The sequence below is a fragment of the Thamnophis sirtalis genome, unplaced genomic scaffold, assembly GCF_051295495.1.
Source record: "Thamnophis sirtalis isolate CommonGarterSnake01/CBP01778 unplaced genomic scaffold, rThaSir2_p1.2 scaffold_5, whole genome shotgun sequence".
NCBI classification, from domain to species: domain Eukaryota; kingdom Metazoa; phylum Chordata; class Lepidosauria; order Squamata; family Natricidae; genus Thamnophis; species Thamnophis sirtalis.
The window spans coordinates 65,099,898-65,117,502 of record NW_028261385.1 but is presented as its reverse complement, the minus strand read 5'-3'; the positions used below and the strand labels follow the sequence as shown (position 1 = coordinate 65,117,502).

The following is a 17,605-nucleotide window of genomic DNA, read 5'->3' as shown; positions in this document are numbered from 1 at the left end:
GTGTTTTGCAAGAAATATTACAGTTATTTTATTTTTGAATAACTTTTCATATGAAATCTGGGGATTTCAAATGGAACAAGCTCCTTTACCTCAACATTTCCTCAACACCCCCCATTTTCCTCTCTGACCAACCTGGCAATGACCATGTTTCTTCTCCATGCTAACCAGCATTGGTTTTTAATCCATGGATCCTTAAGATAAGGGCATGAAGTCCCATCTCCAGTTCTAAACAGCTATACAATTCTGATCTGATTACATTCCTCCAAGAAAGTAGGTACTGTTTATTCTTAAAATAGACTTAATTGCTATGTAAGGGAGTTCTCCCACTGTAAAAGAACCAGCGTAAGTATAGATAAAGGAAGTAGCATCTCTTTATATGCAAAGAATATACATGAGTCTGTTTTAGGTCCTTCTTTCACCAGTTTTCTTATTATAATGAGCTGACTTTTGTGTCAAGTAAGTTTTAGTTTAAAAAAGAAAAAATATTTTTATTCTCAAGGCTGCAATGAAAGTCAAACTCTCCTGACATTCTTGTGTTGATAAAATCAGCTGAAAACTCACATTGTTTTCACATCTAACATCAAGGTCTTAGCCTAGGTCAGTGGATCTTAAATGAGGGTATATTCTGGGGGTAATTTTCAATTGTTCTTTAAATCAAGGGTCCAATTTGGGACTACCATTGCTACGATGCTTGTGAAAATAATAAGAGTTTATTTCCCCCCCCTGTGGTAATGACATTATTCAAGTCCAGGAAAAAGGCATTTGCCTGAAACAGTTTAAGAACCACTGTTCTATGTAATTAGTATTCTTTCAGGAATCTGTCAGGTATATGTAGTAAAACTATATTTGTGATTTTTGAAGTTAAGAACATAATGTTACATCTGGAAAGATTTACAGTATTTTGTCCATCAAGCAGATGTGGGCTAACTGTTAAAAGCTAAATATTCTAAATGTTAAATATTCTGATACAAAAATGGCATTTTTCAGAGCATAGAATACTATTCCTTTTTCATTATTCTTCATGGCTGATTCAATGCTTCCGGTTCATTTCCCGGCATGTCACTTTTCAGCCCATTGTGGTTACTTTGAATAAATAATAAGAGAAACAGAACTTTGTCTATGTTTCAGAAGGCAGACTCTTGAGTATCATGTCACCTGAGCACATTCCAATTCTATGTCTTTTCTAAGTGTTCCTTGACTCTCTGTCTGTCTCTGTTTCCGTCTTCCTCCCTCCCCCCCTACACACCCCTCATAAACACATATTGCAAGTATATTTATTTGCATAGGGATAGGATCTTGGGCTCAGTGAATATGAAATTATATACATATTCTTAGAACTTTATGTTAGAAAAACAGATGGAAATGGGTGAGTGAGTTGTATCTTTTTCTTAATAAAAATAATGCTTACACATTTCCATGTATACTGCTTTCATTCACACATTTCCAGTAAGCAAGTTCATAATTGAGCCTTTGCTATTGTTTCAGAAGGGTTTGGAATGTGTGAGAACACATTTTAAAAAGGGTCTTTTGAGATCCTTATAGCATCCCTATTTTTCCCCCAGACTTGAACGGCTGTTTATGAAGTTGCTTTGGAGCAGTTTTCATAACAGCCACGTGATCCTAGAAGAAGAGACATGAATGCTTTAACAATATGAAAAGCGGGGCTTGGTATGTGCTCTCTCGTATTCCAATGCACCTTTTACTAAAGAAATTGAACAGCTCAAGTTATAAAATTCCATTTATTAGGTTACATGGAATCGTTTTTTAGGGTTTTCTCTGATTTGAATATAAAGGAAAAATACACCTTAATATAAACTCCCATTCTTTAGATAAAATATTTTTGTATGTCATGAATCACTTTTTTGTCTAATTCTAAGTACAAGACAGAAGTGATAATAGTTACATAGAAGGAAAAGATTATTTAAGAAGTTGAATTTTTCAGATTTTCTATTTTAGGTTTCTTAACTGGTTTTAAAAGACGACAGAATAAAATCTATCTATCTATCTATCTATCTATCTATCTATCTATCTATCTATCTATCTATCTATCTATCTATCCATCCATCCATCCATCCATCCATCCATCCATCCATCCATCCATCCATCCATCCATCCATCCATCCATCTATCGTAGCTTTAAAAGTTTTACCCTATGCTTACAGTTTTAAAGATATTTTTTAAAAGTCTGGTTTATATATTAGAAATACACAATATGAATTAATATGTGATGATGATCATGATGATGATCATGAAGAAGAACAAGAAGAAAGTCTTTCAAGCTAACAAAAATGTAAACTTCAGGGTTAATTTATAAGAGAGACATGTTACCTACTGTAGTTTTGGAATATTTATTTCTTCTTCAGGGTGTAAAACCTATTTAAGATAAATTTTGTAGACAATAGAAGAGCTATATTTATTTTCTAATCAGTGTTAGTGTACTTCCCTTTTGGATTATCTATTTGAATGCACGAATATTGGAGAGAGTCCTTCATATGTATAGGTAAATGCTTAAACACAGCTCTTTGTTGCCTAACAAAGTGTTAATAAGTTTACTCTTGGGTAAATGTGCATAGGAGTGTGATAGGAATTTGAATGTACATAGTTCTTATTTGCAAAGATTGCTTTATTTACTTCTGCAAATAATATAGATCCATCCTTCATTTCTTATTATGCATAGAGGGGAAATGTCTGTTGTTACTAATGGAGCATATCTTGCAGTTAGCTGAGCTTCTGCTGCCCTTTATAATATACCGTATTTTCACGACCAAAAGCCGCACCGGATTAAAAGCCGCAGTATCAATTAACGTTAATTTTTTAAACTTTTTCCACATATAAAGCGCACCGGGTTATAAGCCGCGCTCAGAGACCCGGCTCCCCTTGGTTCCTCATCGAATCACGTGCGCAGGTTGCAACTTGGAACTCCGTCTGCCCGAGTTGGGGCATTTTCTGGCTTGGGACGCTCCGGCGGCTTCTTCGGGAGGCAGCCCGCCGGCTTCGGCGAAGGCTGGGACGGAGAGCGCGGCGACCGTGGAGCATGTGTAAAGTACTTTCGCCCCCACGCCGGCCCCCCTCACCGCGCGCCGGCCTTCGGGGATGAAGGGGCAGGACTTCCCGGGCGGAAGGCATGCCTGGCTCTGCGGCTCCAGCCCCAGCACCTTTCGGCCGAGCCTCTCCCGCCAGGTGGCCACCTTCCTCCGCTGAGCGGCCCCGCGCAGCCTCGCCACCCCGGGAGATCGCCAGCGCGGGGGCCTGGGGCGCCGCGGCCAGGGAAGCCAAACCGGGCGGCGGCGGGCAGGGCGCCCGGGTTGTGGTCCCCGAGGCGGGCGGGTGGGCGCACGTGGCAGGCGTCGGCTAGCGGGACGTTTCTGGCGCGGGAGGCTTCGGGCTCCGCTGCTCTCCCGGCTCTTGCCCGGCCGGCGTGGTGTGCTGGGAAGACCCGCGCCGCACCGGCCACCCGCGCGCCCTTGACCGGCAGCGCAGAGCCGGCTGGGGCGCGGAGCGGAGTTAGGCAGGGCGACTGCCGGGGCGGATGGGGTGCTCGGCGCCGGCAAATCCTGAAGGGCTGCGCCGGTCTGCCGTCCCTTCTTGCGGCGGCGGGGGTGACGGAACAGCTCAGTCTATAGGGGCTGGGAACTGGGTGGCTCTCTGCTCGCCCCCCGGTCTCCGACTGAGAAAGTAGTGAGGTTGAAGGGAGAGACCCGAGGGACGTGTGCATGCTTGCGAGCTTCAAGTTTGAGCGTCGGGAGGGAGAGATTTTCTATCTTTTTTCACACATAAAGCGCACCGGGTTATAAGCCGCACTGCTGGTTTTTGATAAAATTTTAGGATTTTCAGTGCGGCTTATGGTCGTGAAAATACGGTACTTGTAGTTTTGAGTATTCTATACTATCTAGATAGTAGGTAAGCAAATCTGATAAAATTCCTGGACCTGCTTTGCCCTCCCTCTTTCCACCCCTGACAATGCCTTGCTTACCTTCCAGAAATCTAGAGCTAGTAGTTTCATATTACTATAGAAAGGGAGGAATTGAACACCATGTACAGTAATACTCACTGCTGTCAATTCCAATACACTGTCCTTGGAGCAGAGGTGAAATGAATATGGACACCCTCTGTTTATTAGAATATTGATGATGTACCTATGAGTCAGCCATAATGTTTTTCTCTGGATGGTAGAGAAAATGCTAAGTCTTTTACTTGATTACTTTCAGTGCAATGCTAGATTTATAATATCTTACATTTCATAATAAACCTATAACATGCTAAAAGGTTCTGTCCCCCTACGAAAACAATCCTTCACATGTGCTATCTTTTCATTGAATAACACTGCATTGTGGCATCTTACATATTTCCTTACTAATAAGGATACCCAGTGTCCTATCTCAGATGCGTACACATGCCCAGACTGAATACATTATCATGCTTAACACATTATCATGCTTTAATTCCGGTTAGTATAACAATAAATAGTGGCAGGCAAGACATGTATGTAGTTGCATGCATAGTCTGAAGCAATGGGCAGAAGCATTTTATATGCATGGTAGACATAGTTCAATATGATGGGTAGGTTGTGAGTTGGTCCAAATTCAAAGGAACTATTTCTATGAAGAATAGAATAGAATAACAGAGTTGGAAGGGACCTTGGAGGTCTTCTGCTTAGGCAGGAGACTCTATACCATTTCAGACAAATGATTATCCAATCTCTTCTTTAAAACTTCCAGTATTGGAGCATTCACAACTTCTGGAGGCAAATTGTTCTATTGATTAATTGTTCTGTCAGGAAATTTTTCCTGTTTGCAGTTGCTTCAAATGCTTCCTAGCTTTGCTGCCATCTGAATGTCCTCTGAAGTGACCACATCTCAGAGTAAGAGCTGGCCCTGATACCCAATAGATGGTCCAGTTTTTCAAAAAACTCAAAGTTTTTCAGCTTCCTTTTACAAAGACATATTTTTAAAATAAAGAAAAAGATCCAAGTGTTTTAACTTTAAATGGCTCATCGTATTTTGATTTAATACAGTTACAAATTGCCCATAATAAATATAATACTATCCTTGGGGGAAACCCTTTATTCCTTTTATTCAGCCATTACTGCTGACATAGATGTAAATGGTTTTCATAGACAAAAAAAAGTGATTTCAGAGTTGTTATACTGAACAGTGCAATCTAGAAGAAACCTTTAAAATGTTAAAGATGGTCTGAGTTAAGAAAGGCATGTATACAGATGTTTTGGAAGAATTCTAAGAGAATTTGCATTTTCTTTTTTCAAAGATAAATTAAGTTCAGAGTACCTAGTTGTAATTCATTAATGATTCAGAATGGTTGGTTTCCAATTTCACTCTTTCAGTCCCTAGACAAATTTCTGTGCCAAGGTCACTGTTTTTATCTTTTCTTCCTTTTACTGAAAGTTTCTCTTTCTGCTCCAGTCCATCTTCTCTGACATTTTGGAAGCATTTAATTATGGAACAAAAATAAAGAAGATTTTTTTTTTATTTCGAGTAAAGAACCAATAGAGCTGTTTGTATTAAAATAATCAGGTAGTACAAGTTATGTATGGAAATTTTCTATTTTCTGCCTGGGGTGAGAAAAAACTTACCTTAAATCAGTCATACAGAGAATAGATAATTGAGATTTGGGCCAGATGCAGTTAGCCAGATCTGTCATAAATTGATAGGAAAAATCAAAGCTTGGCAGCTAGTTGATAAGAGAAACTGGAATTAACTTAGAACTTTTGGTAAATGAAATTGTATGTCCATTAGCTACATATTATATGTTTTCTGAGGAAAGACATTTTGTATAATGTCATTTGAGCAGTTTTGAAAGCTTTTAATTAAAAAAAAATAACGTTAACTTGCGCTGCTTACACGTATTATGCAAAAGTTTCATTTTTTGATTGTGATGGACCAAATTATAACAAGGAATCCTATTTTTATTTTAAAATTTGTGCTGTAACAAAATCAGTTTGTTTTTCCTGCAGCATCCACCAATTTTTTCATATGGAAAATTTGTTGTGGCAGCAACATAAATTAATTCAGAAGAAAGAACAATGTATGGTTAATGCATTTAAGGGTAAAACCTGGCATTTGGAAACATAAGCACTAGGTGTTTGGCTCCAATGAAAGCTACCGTACATTTTTTTCAAGTTTATTAAGAAGCTACTGAAGCAGCTTCTTCAGAGTTGTTACATATACATGATAGCAGTAGGGCTTATGTGCCACTCCATAGTGTTTTCCACACTTTCTGAACAGTTTACAAATGTTAGCATATTGACCCCAAGAGCAATATTTTACCGGCTTCAGAAGAATGGAAGGCTGAGTCAACCTTGAGCAGCTCAGGATCGAACTCCTGGCAGTGAGCAGTGAGTTAGCCTGCAATACTGTATTCTAACCAATGTGTCACCTAGTCTCCTACAGTTTCTATCTGGATTTCTCCAAGACTATTCTCTCACTCAAGAAATTCAACAAGCAATCAGAAGCTAAGAACAGAAGAACAAAAGACAAGACTTAGATAGGCATTTTGCTTTTATTAAAAAATAATAATAAAAAAGAGATAAATTATGTAGAATCAAGGAGCGAATCTTTCAACAGGGCTTCAATATTAAGAGATTTAAATCTTAAATTCCCTTTATGTGGCAGTGCCATTGATGGACAGCACCTGCACCGAGATTTGATAGCTCCTACACATGATCTCAGGCTGTTTGCTTGTCTTAGTCCCAAATTTTTCTGTTTCAAAATTTTATTTGTATTCTTTTAAAAAAATCTATAACCAGTACCCATGCTACAAAAGGCTTTATATCTAGCATTAGAATGGTAAAGTTCTTGGTGCTCTCTAAACTTGATTGTTTGCTTGCAAGCATTTCATTACCCAATTAGATACCCTAATCCGTACGAGTGTGGGATTTGCTGCCTAAATATATGTGTCTGTGTGTTGTGTGTCATATGTGTGTGTCTGTGTATAGACAGACAGGCAGACAGACAAACGTGTGGTTGGAAGAGGGGATCCATCATGTTGCTGTATATCCCTCCCTAGTTCTATCTCCCTTCTGATCTGTTTTCCCCTCTTACATTCCAGCTGCAAGATAAATTGCCTTAAACACAATGTTTATCTTCCCAGACTTGTTAACCCCTCTTCTCCACCTCCACTCCGGTTCATGCTTACTTACTGGAAATCTCATCCCTTTCATCTGGTTATTGCAGGATTCTTCAGGCACTTAAAATAAAAGGCAGTGTGGCAGTGTGAAGTAATGTAAAAACTTAACTTTCCAAGATGAAATCTCCCCTTTTGTTTCTCCTGCCTGCTTATAGACCTGGTCTAAATGCCACCACCCCACTTTCTTCCCCAGCCCAATAGGGCCAGGTGGAATGAATGCCCAGGTAATTGGGTCTTGATCATTAGGTCTGGGAATAATGTTGACTACTGGGATTAGTAGGGCAGGAGCGGAGGCTACTGCTGACAGTAAAATGCTGAAAATCTTTTCTACTAAAGGAGTCAGAATCAAGTTTACATGGGGCTTTCCCAAAGCAACTGATTTGATAAAATGCATCGGAAACAATTAAAAGAAAAAAAAATCCATCAGCTGAATATTTTACCCAAGCATACTCTATACTTATATGTAGAAAAGCTTGTCTTAACATGCTGCCTGAGTGACAGCCCAAAGATGTCGTGACATTTCAGACATGCAATTGCTGGACTTAAAACTTAACACTGTTGCGTAAAGCAGGGCAGGTTTCAATTTGTCATGAGCAAAGTTTTTGTTTCCCCTGATTTGTTTCCAAGCTTAAACCAATCTCCACAGAATATGTGCTCATGGTCTTTTCATTCTACCTTTTCTCCATAAGAGCATAGTTATATAGTTGAGTGTTCCTTCTGTACAAATAAGGACCTCTTTTTATTAGCACACTGTCCTTACTTGCAGGAGGAATATTCAGAGATCCCCATCATCAAAACTGCCTCTCACTCCAGAAAAGTAGAAAACAGGGAGAGACAAAAGAGATGTTATAGGCCTGAACGTTTGACCTGATTTACTGACCTACTTCTCAGTCTTGTGGGGTGGAAGCTGACCAATTTAAAATTTAAATAGAAATTCTAAATTATCCCTCTAGTCTAGAATGACAAACATAAACATTGATTTTCTGTTTAAATGCAGGACTAAAACAGGAAAAAAATGTGTATGCAGATGTAGAATTAAATCTGTTTGTGTCCCCAAGGGCTTGTGTACTTGTGTTCCTCAAGCAGAAACTACTAAACAGACTTTCACTATATGGCAATGGGCTTGGAAAATGAAGCAATTTTCAAAAGTGGGTTAGGATATGGCATGGGAACAATTGTCAAAATTGATTAAGGCCTTCTTCTGCCCTTGAGATGACTTTTTTAAATCTGAAAAATGGAAAAGAATCATGATAATTTTGCATTTGTGCTACACATGCACTTTTATTCAATAGTTAATATTTTATCAATGTTTTTTCTTGTTATTTTTAAATCAGTTCTCTTGACAGGACCAAACTAGTCATGGCATTAATTCTTTGCATGCAATCAACATTCATGATTTTTGTAAAAAAACTACTATTGGCTCATAATTACTGAGCCATTTTGGTCAAGTTGTTAAAGCACCAGGCAAGAGACCATGAGTTCAGGTCCCACCTTAGCCATGGAAGCAATCTGAGTGACCTTGGGCCAGTCACGCTCTCTCAGCCCAACTCACTTCATGGGGTTGTTGTCATGGTGAAAATATGAGGAGGTAAGGAGTATTAGATATGTTTGCCCTGTTGAATTATTTACAAAAATAATAAAGGCAGAATGCAAAAAGATAATAAATATTTAAAAATAAACTTGGCATTATGATAATGTAATTTATTTAATTCTCTAATAAGTAACTTGGATGTTATCCTATATATTTCAAATGTAGCTTTCATTTCTAATTTGGATCATATCACAATTGGGAGTCATGTGCCATTTCATTGTTCCATATTGCTGTGAACACAAAGAAAGCCAGTCTACAACATTTATTTATTGACATGTGTAATTCTATTTTATGTATGTCACATACTTCAATTACATTGTATTTATTTCCCATCTTTTCCCTGGAAATATATTTTAATATTCTAATTTTTTTCAGACACTTAGTCTGTTTATATGTTTCTAAGATCAAAATCTTATTTAGCTTTTTCCTATTTATTTAGATTCTTTAAATTCTAAGCTTATGAGTAAAACTTTCTTCCATTCATGATTGAAGGCAAACTCATCTGGCACTTTCCAGCTTGTCATTCTGAAGGTCTCCGATAACTTAAAATTAATGGGTAAATTCCACAAGTGATTAGAAATAAGGTTTGCGAATTTAGTGTCCTTTAAAAGGCTCCACTGTGGCTACAAGCAAGACAGCTAATCTTACTGTCCTGGGCATTCAGACCTATCAAAATCACTGTCCTGTGGTCTCCTTGCAATGAGCAGCTGTCTGGAGCACATGCGAGTGAAAGATAAAAATTAATACAGATTAATGCAAAGCAAAGAAGAAAAAAGAAAATGAAAGATATAAAGAGGAAGCTATAAGTGCTAGAAAGGAAAAAGGCAAAATAAAGAAAAATATAAAAAGAAGTGACCTCCATTCTTATTTACAATAGTTATAAGCACAATTTTAAATTTACCCCCCCCCACAAAATTACTACATAACACTTATCAATTCCTTAAATCATAAGTTCATTTTTTTTACCCATGAAGTCCATAAAGCGTTTCCAGTCAAACATTGTCTATTCTGTAATCAAAGAAGTAAATTTTGCCAGCTGAGAAAATTCCATCATCTTCACCAACCACTCTCTAATTGTGGGTATGCCACATTTTTCATCTTTAGGCATACAATAATCTTGCTGCAGTTGTAATATACAAAAATCAAGTCCCATGACTAGAAGGGAGATTTTTTTTGGAAATGTACATAAATATAGCTTTAAAGTCTATTCACTCTATATTTATTTACTTTACAGATTTATTGAACAACACAATAGGAATTCAGTATACACTTAAAACCATAAAATCCCAAACAAATAAACATAAACATCAGGGCAATTGCATCAGTAAATTCCTTTTTATTTTAACTATTCTTTCATATATCAGCATTCAAGAGTGTTGAGATTTTTAAGGATCCAGCAGTATGATACTATTGAAGAGTAATAGGTTGCATCTATTACTCTAGCTACCATATATGCAGAAGTTCAAGGAAAGCTAAAAAGGAACCAGGATTGCAGTTTATTTCAGCCACTAAAGGATATGTGATCTTGGTCAATGATTCACTTAACTTCCCTGTGCATTGATTAAATATTTGCAAAAAAGCAAGTCATTAGGAATTGTCTAAAGTTACTCAGCAAAGGCTCCATATTACAATTACACCTGTTATTTGGGCCTGATTATCAGTGTGAGATAAAAAAATAATCCAAAGTTTTTAAAATATTCTCCCCCCCACCCCTCGGCTCTTCCCTGTCATTCCCATATTTAGAGGAGGCTAGCAACCAGCTAAAAAAAGAAAGTGCCAACTTAAGTATTTGCCTCTGGTTTCTAGATTAGCTATCTGTGATTACAAAATACATGCAGTCAAGAAAAAAGTGCATTTATAAACAACTGTGATAATTTTAGGAACATTGTCAGAAATTTAAAGAACATTTTCAATTGGTTGAAATATTTTAATATTATTAAGCAGTTACTGAGAAATAAAATTTGAATGTATGTTACAAGCCGTTTAAAATAGTATAAAATAGCTCCAACTGCAGTTCTTTATAAAATTCTGTATAAATGATTTTCCAAGTTATCTATTGCCATGGCTGAATTTGTTGATGACATAGTAGAATACTAATACATTCTTCCCTAGAAAATGATTTTCAGAAACAAGTAAGCATGTTTCTTTTCAGTATAATTATGTACAAATGAGAAAGTAATTAAGCAATACTACTGCTTAAAATGCTTAAAATGATCTTGTAGTTCCAAATAGCAAATGAAAAGGACCAGTTGCTTGTTTTTACACAGTTTTGAACAAGTGGATAAATTTTCTTTTTGGAAGCAATATTGCTGCATTTCTTTCTTTCCCACTTCTCTCCCTCTTTCCCTTTCTTTTAATTTACCAACATTTTTTTAAAAAAAATTCTCAATAAATCTTTACTCATGTAATGGTCTTAATCATTTCCAAATTACTGTATGTGAAAGCAAAGTTTATATTTATATTTTTAAATAGTTTTATTGATAATCCATATTGAATAACATGTACACACACAAGCACAGTTAACACATATTTGGAATTAGCCTGGTGTGGTTTCCCCTAGAAATGCACTACAACATTCATTGTATTTCTAACAAGGATGGTAGCATTCTAAAATACCTCAAAGATATCTGGTTGAGGATGCTACTTTTTACAGGGGAAAAACATTTTTTATTTAAAGTGAGTCATTGTTTTGTCTAGTTTTCCACTAGATGGTAAACTTCCCTATACAAGATTAATTAATCAATGAGGTTACACTGACTTCAGATCTTCAAAGTGCTACCAATGTCTAATACACCCCACAGTGTGCTGAAGCATGTCTGTTTCTACCTGGGCAAGATGTAAATAGTTTGCTGAGAAGGTTAACAGTGCCAATATATTTTATTTCATTGTGGAGTATTAACATAAAATGAATGTGGTATTATTCAGAAGCACTTGATATTGCAGCAAGTATTACCCCATAAAATTAATCTTTTTAATATCCTAAAGCCTTTTCCTTGAAACAGCTGACTACAGAATTCTGGCAGTCGTAACTGATTGCACTTGCTTTAAGAGTATAATTTCTGTGTGTGATTTAGCCAAATCCCTTTTTTCTTGGTTTTTTGTGGCAAGCAATAGTGAATGTTTCAACAAAAAGGAATTTAGACAAGCCCTATTAGAAACATGAAATTACATCTAGTAAGCTTGTTTGGTTTTGCACATCTTCTGTTACCTACAGTGAAACAGAAAATAATCTGGTTGCCTCAGGTATTTAATTATTATTTAATTAGCAATCAGATGGAATTCAAATGAGGTAATTGCTGTTTACCCCATTATACGTGCCAATTTTTTATTGATACATATAGTGTGGTAAATGGAAAGACGAACAACAAACAGATTCTGTGGCAACTTCAGTTGAGAGAAATTTTCTACATGGAATCTTTCTGTGTTAGAAATTGCAACAGTAGTGCAAAAAATATACATGTTTATAAGTTGTTAAAGAACTTTGTAGCTAAAATGCTGAGGAAAAAATTCACGCTAGTTTAAAGCGCTGAGATCAGAATGGTACTCTGCTATCACAACAACAGGAGAAATATTGCCTTACATATTTCGTTGTACGTACTGTGACTTTTCATGGAAAATTTGAACAAGAATGGGTAGCATTTTTTTTAGTTTTTTTTTCATCCTGCCTTTATTATTCTTATTACGATATATATTCTTTCCTCCTCTTGTTTTTCCCAAAACAGCAATCCTGTGAGGTATTTGGGCTAAGAAAGAATGAGAAAGTCCAAAGTCACTCAGTCGGCTTTCATGCCTAAATCAGGACTAGGAGTCCAGTCTCCTGTTTCTTGGCTGGTGCCTTAAACACTAAATCAATTATATGTCAGGTTTGTCATGTTGTCCAAAAGACAGAATTGTAGCCCACAAAAAAACACAAAGATTTGCACAAAAATTGCATATGGAATGGTTAAGTATAATGTAAGTAGAAATAAAATAAATGTCATTATAGTGAAGAAGGCTTGGATTAGATACATAGTCTGTGATTCCTGTTCAGATAATTTCTTGATGCTCCTTTTTGAAAGGGTCCCTGCTCTCCATATGGCTCTTTAGATAGATATGAATTGGACAGTTATCCCTTAAACGGGATGGCTTCACATAGGGTTTTAGCCACTGAAGTGAAGCAGGATGTCTCATAATCTTAAAGAATATATGATATCCAGTTAACAGGAACTTTTTTTGTAAACAGTGTTCTTACGTTTCAGCCATAGTCCTTCCTCAGGACAAAAAGGTTTCCTTTATCTTACACAAAGCTTGTTGAGTGAATTGTTTCTTCTGATACATGGCGATGTTCTGCCCTTACAGTTTCAGCATAGTTGAGCTTTTCCACATAATAATAGTTTACATTCTAGAAATAGGTTTCTTTACACATATACCCAGAAATGTTTTTTAGGGCTGCTTTTGCCTAAATGCATCATATTCAGTTGTGCATGTTATTTTATTTGTAAATTAAACCATACGTGTAAGTCATGTTAAATTTTATTAAATTACATGTGCCTTTTTAAATTTGTGTTTTTGACATATGGTATGTAAATGCATTTCAGGTTTATTTGATTTTTAAGAATTTATTTGTGTTTGGATCTTTGTGTTAATTTTTGTTAATCATTATAGGCATTATTTCTCATTTGTTCGTTTTGTTTCTTTTAGGTTCTGTTTTGTTTCATAAGATTCCACTGGATGAATAAATGAAATAAAGAAAAAAAGAGGGCTGTTGAGCATGTTTTTTGAACTTCTGTGCTGCACATTAGGCAGTTTATTGTTTTGTCAATTGCTACACTCCTTGGACCTGTCTGGTAGAGTTGGGTTATATTTGAAGGATCTGGAAGTATGCAAAATTTTGGCAACTTCACCACAAATTCAGCCCTAGGCAGCTATAAAACTCAAGAAAGCACAAACACGAACAGTTATGTTACAATAATAATGATCTTCTTCACAAGGCAACATTTCAACACATTTTTGCTTCTTTGATTTTGTTGTTTGAGTTTAGCTACAAAGAGAATTAATTTCATAGCTATTTATTAAAGGTGAACTGCAAATATTTTGAGTGCTAAAAGTAGTAAATAAATAAAATATTTTATTCTGCAGAATGTTAATTTTTAGCCCTTAGATCAAATCATTGATTTTAGTAGAGCAATTGTTTATTTAAATTTGCCCTTCTGAAGTTGGCAGACCCTAAATGTGTATTAAAAATAGCTCTGCACAGCTTCTCCATGTGAGTGGTATGTATGGTGTAGAATGGAGTATGCATGGAGTAGTATTATAGAGTATGGAGTAGTAATAGTATAGAGGAGATCACCTGAAGAGAATGTAAGCAGTAAAAAAATCTATAAAATTAATTAACATGTATCTTAGTATTGCTTAACTATGTGCACTGACATGTTCTAAAACTGATCACTTTCCATACTAAACATCTATATTAGTCAAGAAACCATGTAAAAGCAAGTTCTCGTGTTAATTTGGACTCTTTCATCCCCATCCCCATTAAATTTACTGAATTGCTATCCTTCAGATAATCTTAGCATACATGACTTTCTGTAATCCAGCAGAAAATGTTACAATTGCTCCCCTAATATCTGCTAGGTATATTATCTGGAGCCCTAAACAAGCTCTTTTAATTTTCTCCCACTTGGTCTGTCGTTCTTTCTTAAGTATGGTAAGAAAGAAAATAGCTCTGTAATATTAAGATAATCTTAAATGCTGTTATTCTGGAAATTGAAACATTTCACATGCTATCCTTGTAAAAGTTATGAAAAAGTTAGTTTCTACTACAGTAACCCAAGAAGTTTGATTATCTTTAAGGAAGAAAAGATGTTTACATTTGTTGTTTCCATTTTAATTCTATTACATGCACCTTTGGAGCATCTTGATATAAATGAGATGAATTTTTCTACTAAAACTTTTCTACTCTTGTTCCACACCTCCTCCAGTTTTTATATCTCCAAATTGGCTTGTTAGTTTCCCTCAGCCAATGAGAGAGAAGAATCTTTCAATATTCACATCCACCTGATTTTAAAAACACTATTATTAAATAATAGAATGGTTGACAGAGCTAATGATACTTTTAACTGATTTCAGTCTCCTTCAAGATCCATATTGTAGTTCATCGGCATAGAATTGATAGTTGAAGATTAAATCCCCAATTTAGATTTACCAAACTTCTAGTCAGTCAAAAAAATTAATTCTCCAAAGTACATAATGTTCCAGATGAACGTTTAGCTGCATAACAAGTTTATTTCTCCTGCAATCTTTCAATACTTTATTCTTATAATATTTTGCAGCTTAACTTTACAGCCTCAAGTCTGATTTTTGGATAGGTCTACATATACTGACAGAATATTTTGGATCTGTGTAATTGAGGCATTTGTTTCTAATAAAATAGAATTCTTTTTTTTAAAACCATCAATTTATTTAAGCTCACAGGCCATGTAGAGTAAACTTTTGGATGCTTTTGTATACCAAATGTATACAAAGTTTGCCACCAAATGCATTGTTCTCATTGTAATTTTTCACAGAGCTTTATGGATTACAGTACATGACTATTTGTTACTTTTATTTTGACAACAAACAAGCCATCTTAAATAATGAACGAAGCTAGCATTGTTAGTTAATTTCCTTTCCAATAGGGGAACAAATAAATGTGATTCAAACCAGATTTTTGAGCTGAAAATTGCACTGTGTTGATTTCATTGATTGGTGAATGAATCATAAATTATTCTTGTCTGTCACTAGAGAGATTTTAATCTGCCCAAACAGTATTGCTTTACAAATATCATGGTTAATTACAAAATTAATGACCCTTATAAACCATAGTGACAGTCATACTAAGAAATCAGCCAGGATCCATTAAGTTTGTTAGACACTTGAGTGCTCAGCAGTCAAAGTTAAAATGTTCTTTTCTATTTTACTAGGCAATAAAAATTGCTAATGGATTATTTAAAAATTGTTTTGTACTTTTTATGCATTTATAAAGCCTGAATAAGGAAGATTTGCCTCTAGTGTTTAAATTGGATTTTATAGCCCACATTGTCATTTAGAAGAACGAGGGTTGTTTTACACACACACACACACACACACACACACACACACACACACACACACACACACACACACACGGCAGGGGATCATGCTGTGATTTATGATGAAATTAGTTGAGCTGAGCCTTGTGGGAATCCTTATGCCCAGATGCTTCCACTGGGACAAGCAACACAGTGCATGCTAACCCATTTTTAATGCTCTAACATCATCTTGCTTAAAAGGTAAAGTAATTCCTTCCACAAATAATTTCTTATAGTGAACTGCTTTGCATCCTTTATCATTTAACTGTTTGGGAAATTTGTGCTAACATGGTGTAGAACTATTAAGAAAAGCTTAAATATTTTGATCTAGGTATGATGGCATATTTAATTACAGATTATACTATTTTTCTGAAATACAATTAATATAAAAACTCATAGTTTGAAAGGAATTAAATTTTATTTGCTGACACTTGATCAAATTCAAGTGCAATTTTGATTTCTCAGGCTATATAGTTGTGAGGCTATATATGGGCTATGATTGTCCAGCTAGCACCAGCTTTGAATAAATTTTAGTTTTGGGGTACTGATATATGTCTCCTTTTTACAAACAAAGTGATATTTTAGACAATTTAGAATCTAAAATTATGATTATTTTTTATAGAATTCAAGTCCATATAAATTTTGCAAATTTTATGTGATAAATAATCTATTTTTGCAAAAGTAGAACAACCCAAATTCTCATAAGTGTCATTTTCAATATGAGAAAATATATTTATGATTATATCCCTAAAATAGTGTTTCTAATTTAAATTGTTAAAAGATTGTCAAAACGTAGACATGTCTCACTGACTTCATCATTACTATGGATAAGTATTTCCATCTTGTCATTGGAAGTTACTGCAAATAATCCCTACACCTTGGAAGTCCTGTAAAGAAATTATGTATTAGCTGATATCCATGAGCAAATTTTTGCTGCATTTTGGTAGAGTATCCCAGAAAATAAAATGAGCTTGTTGTACATTTATAACTAGTGAGGTCAGTAGGATTTAACCTATGTTTTATTCTGCATTTTAATAAAGAAAGAACCAAATGCCATGGTTCATGACCAATAATTGAATTATTTACAGCCTAATTAAATTATAACACAACTTCAATTCAATTAGTATCAATTATGATCATTGTTCACATCAAATTTTCTATTTGTGTAGGGATAATTAGCACTGCTGTAATCCATTAATTGACTGTAGAATTTTAAATACTCTTATCATACTCAGTTTTAAAGTTTTTTTCTATTTCTTGTATATAATTGACAATCACTCATTTTATTTCAAAACATGCTCCTGATAATAAGATCAGATTGTACTTACTGGATTTTCTAAACTTATTTTAACAGAGTAATAAAGTTTTATAATTTGTTATTGTTGTGTCTTGAATTTTTATGAATATATCCATTTAGTTTTACAATTTATCGGATTCTTTCGTTTCATTTTGTTTTTCTGAATTCACTATATATTTGTGTAAGATTTATAGATTATTTCTGTGATATGGAGTCAGTTGCTTTTGTTTATTCCTTTTTTTCACATACGTATCTATATCAGAGATTTTCATTTCTTCAGAGAATTTAGGTTTCAGGACCTGTTAAGACAAGTAAGTATCAAATTTTCAAATGTATTTGAAAATACATTTTCAAAAGACATGATAACAGTGTTCCAATATGTCAGGGTTTGCCACAAAGAAGAGGGAGTCAAACTACTCTCCAAGGCACCTGAGGGTAGAACAAGAAGCAATGGGTGGAAACTAATCTAGGAGAGAAGCAACTTAG

At 35.3% G+C, this 17,605-nt stretch overlaps 1 protein-coding gene across 7 annotated transcripts in view; it reads left to right on the top strand.

Moving 5' to 3' along the window:
- NTRK2 (neurotrophic receptor tyrosine kinase 2) overlaps positions 1-17,605 on the top strand; it is a 197,893-nt gene that overhangs the window by 64,579 nt on the left and 115,709 nt on the right. The window lies entirely within an intron of this gene.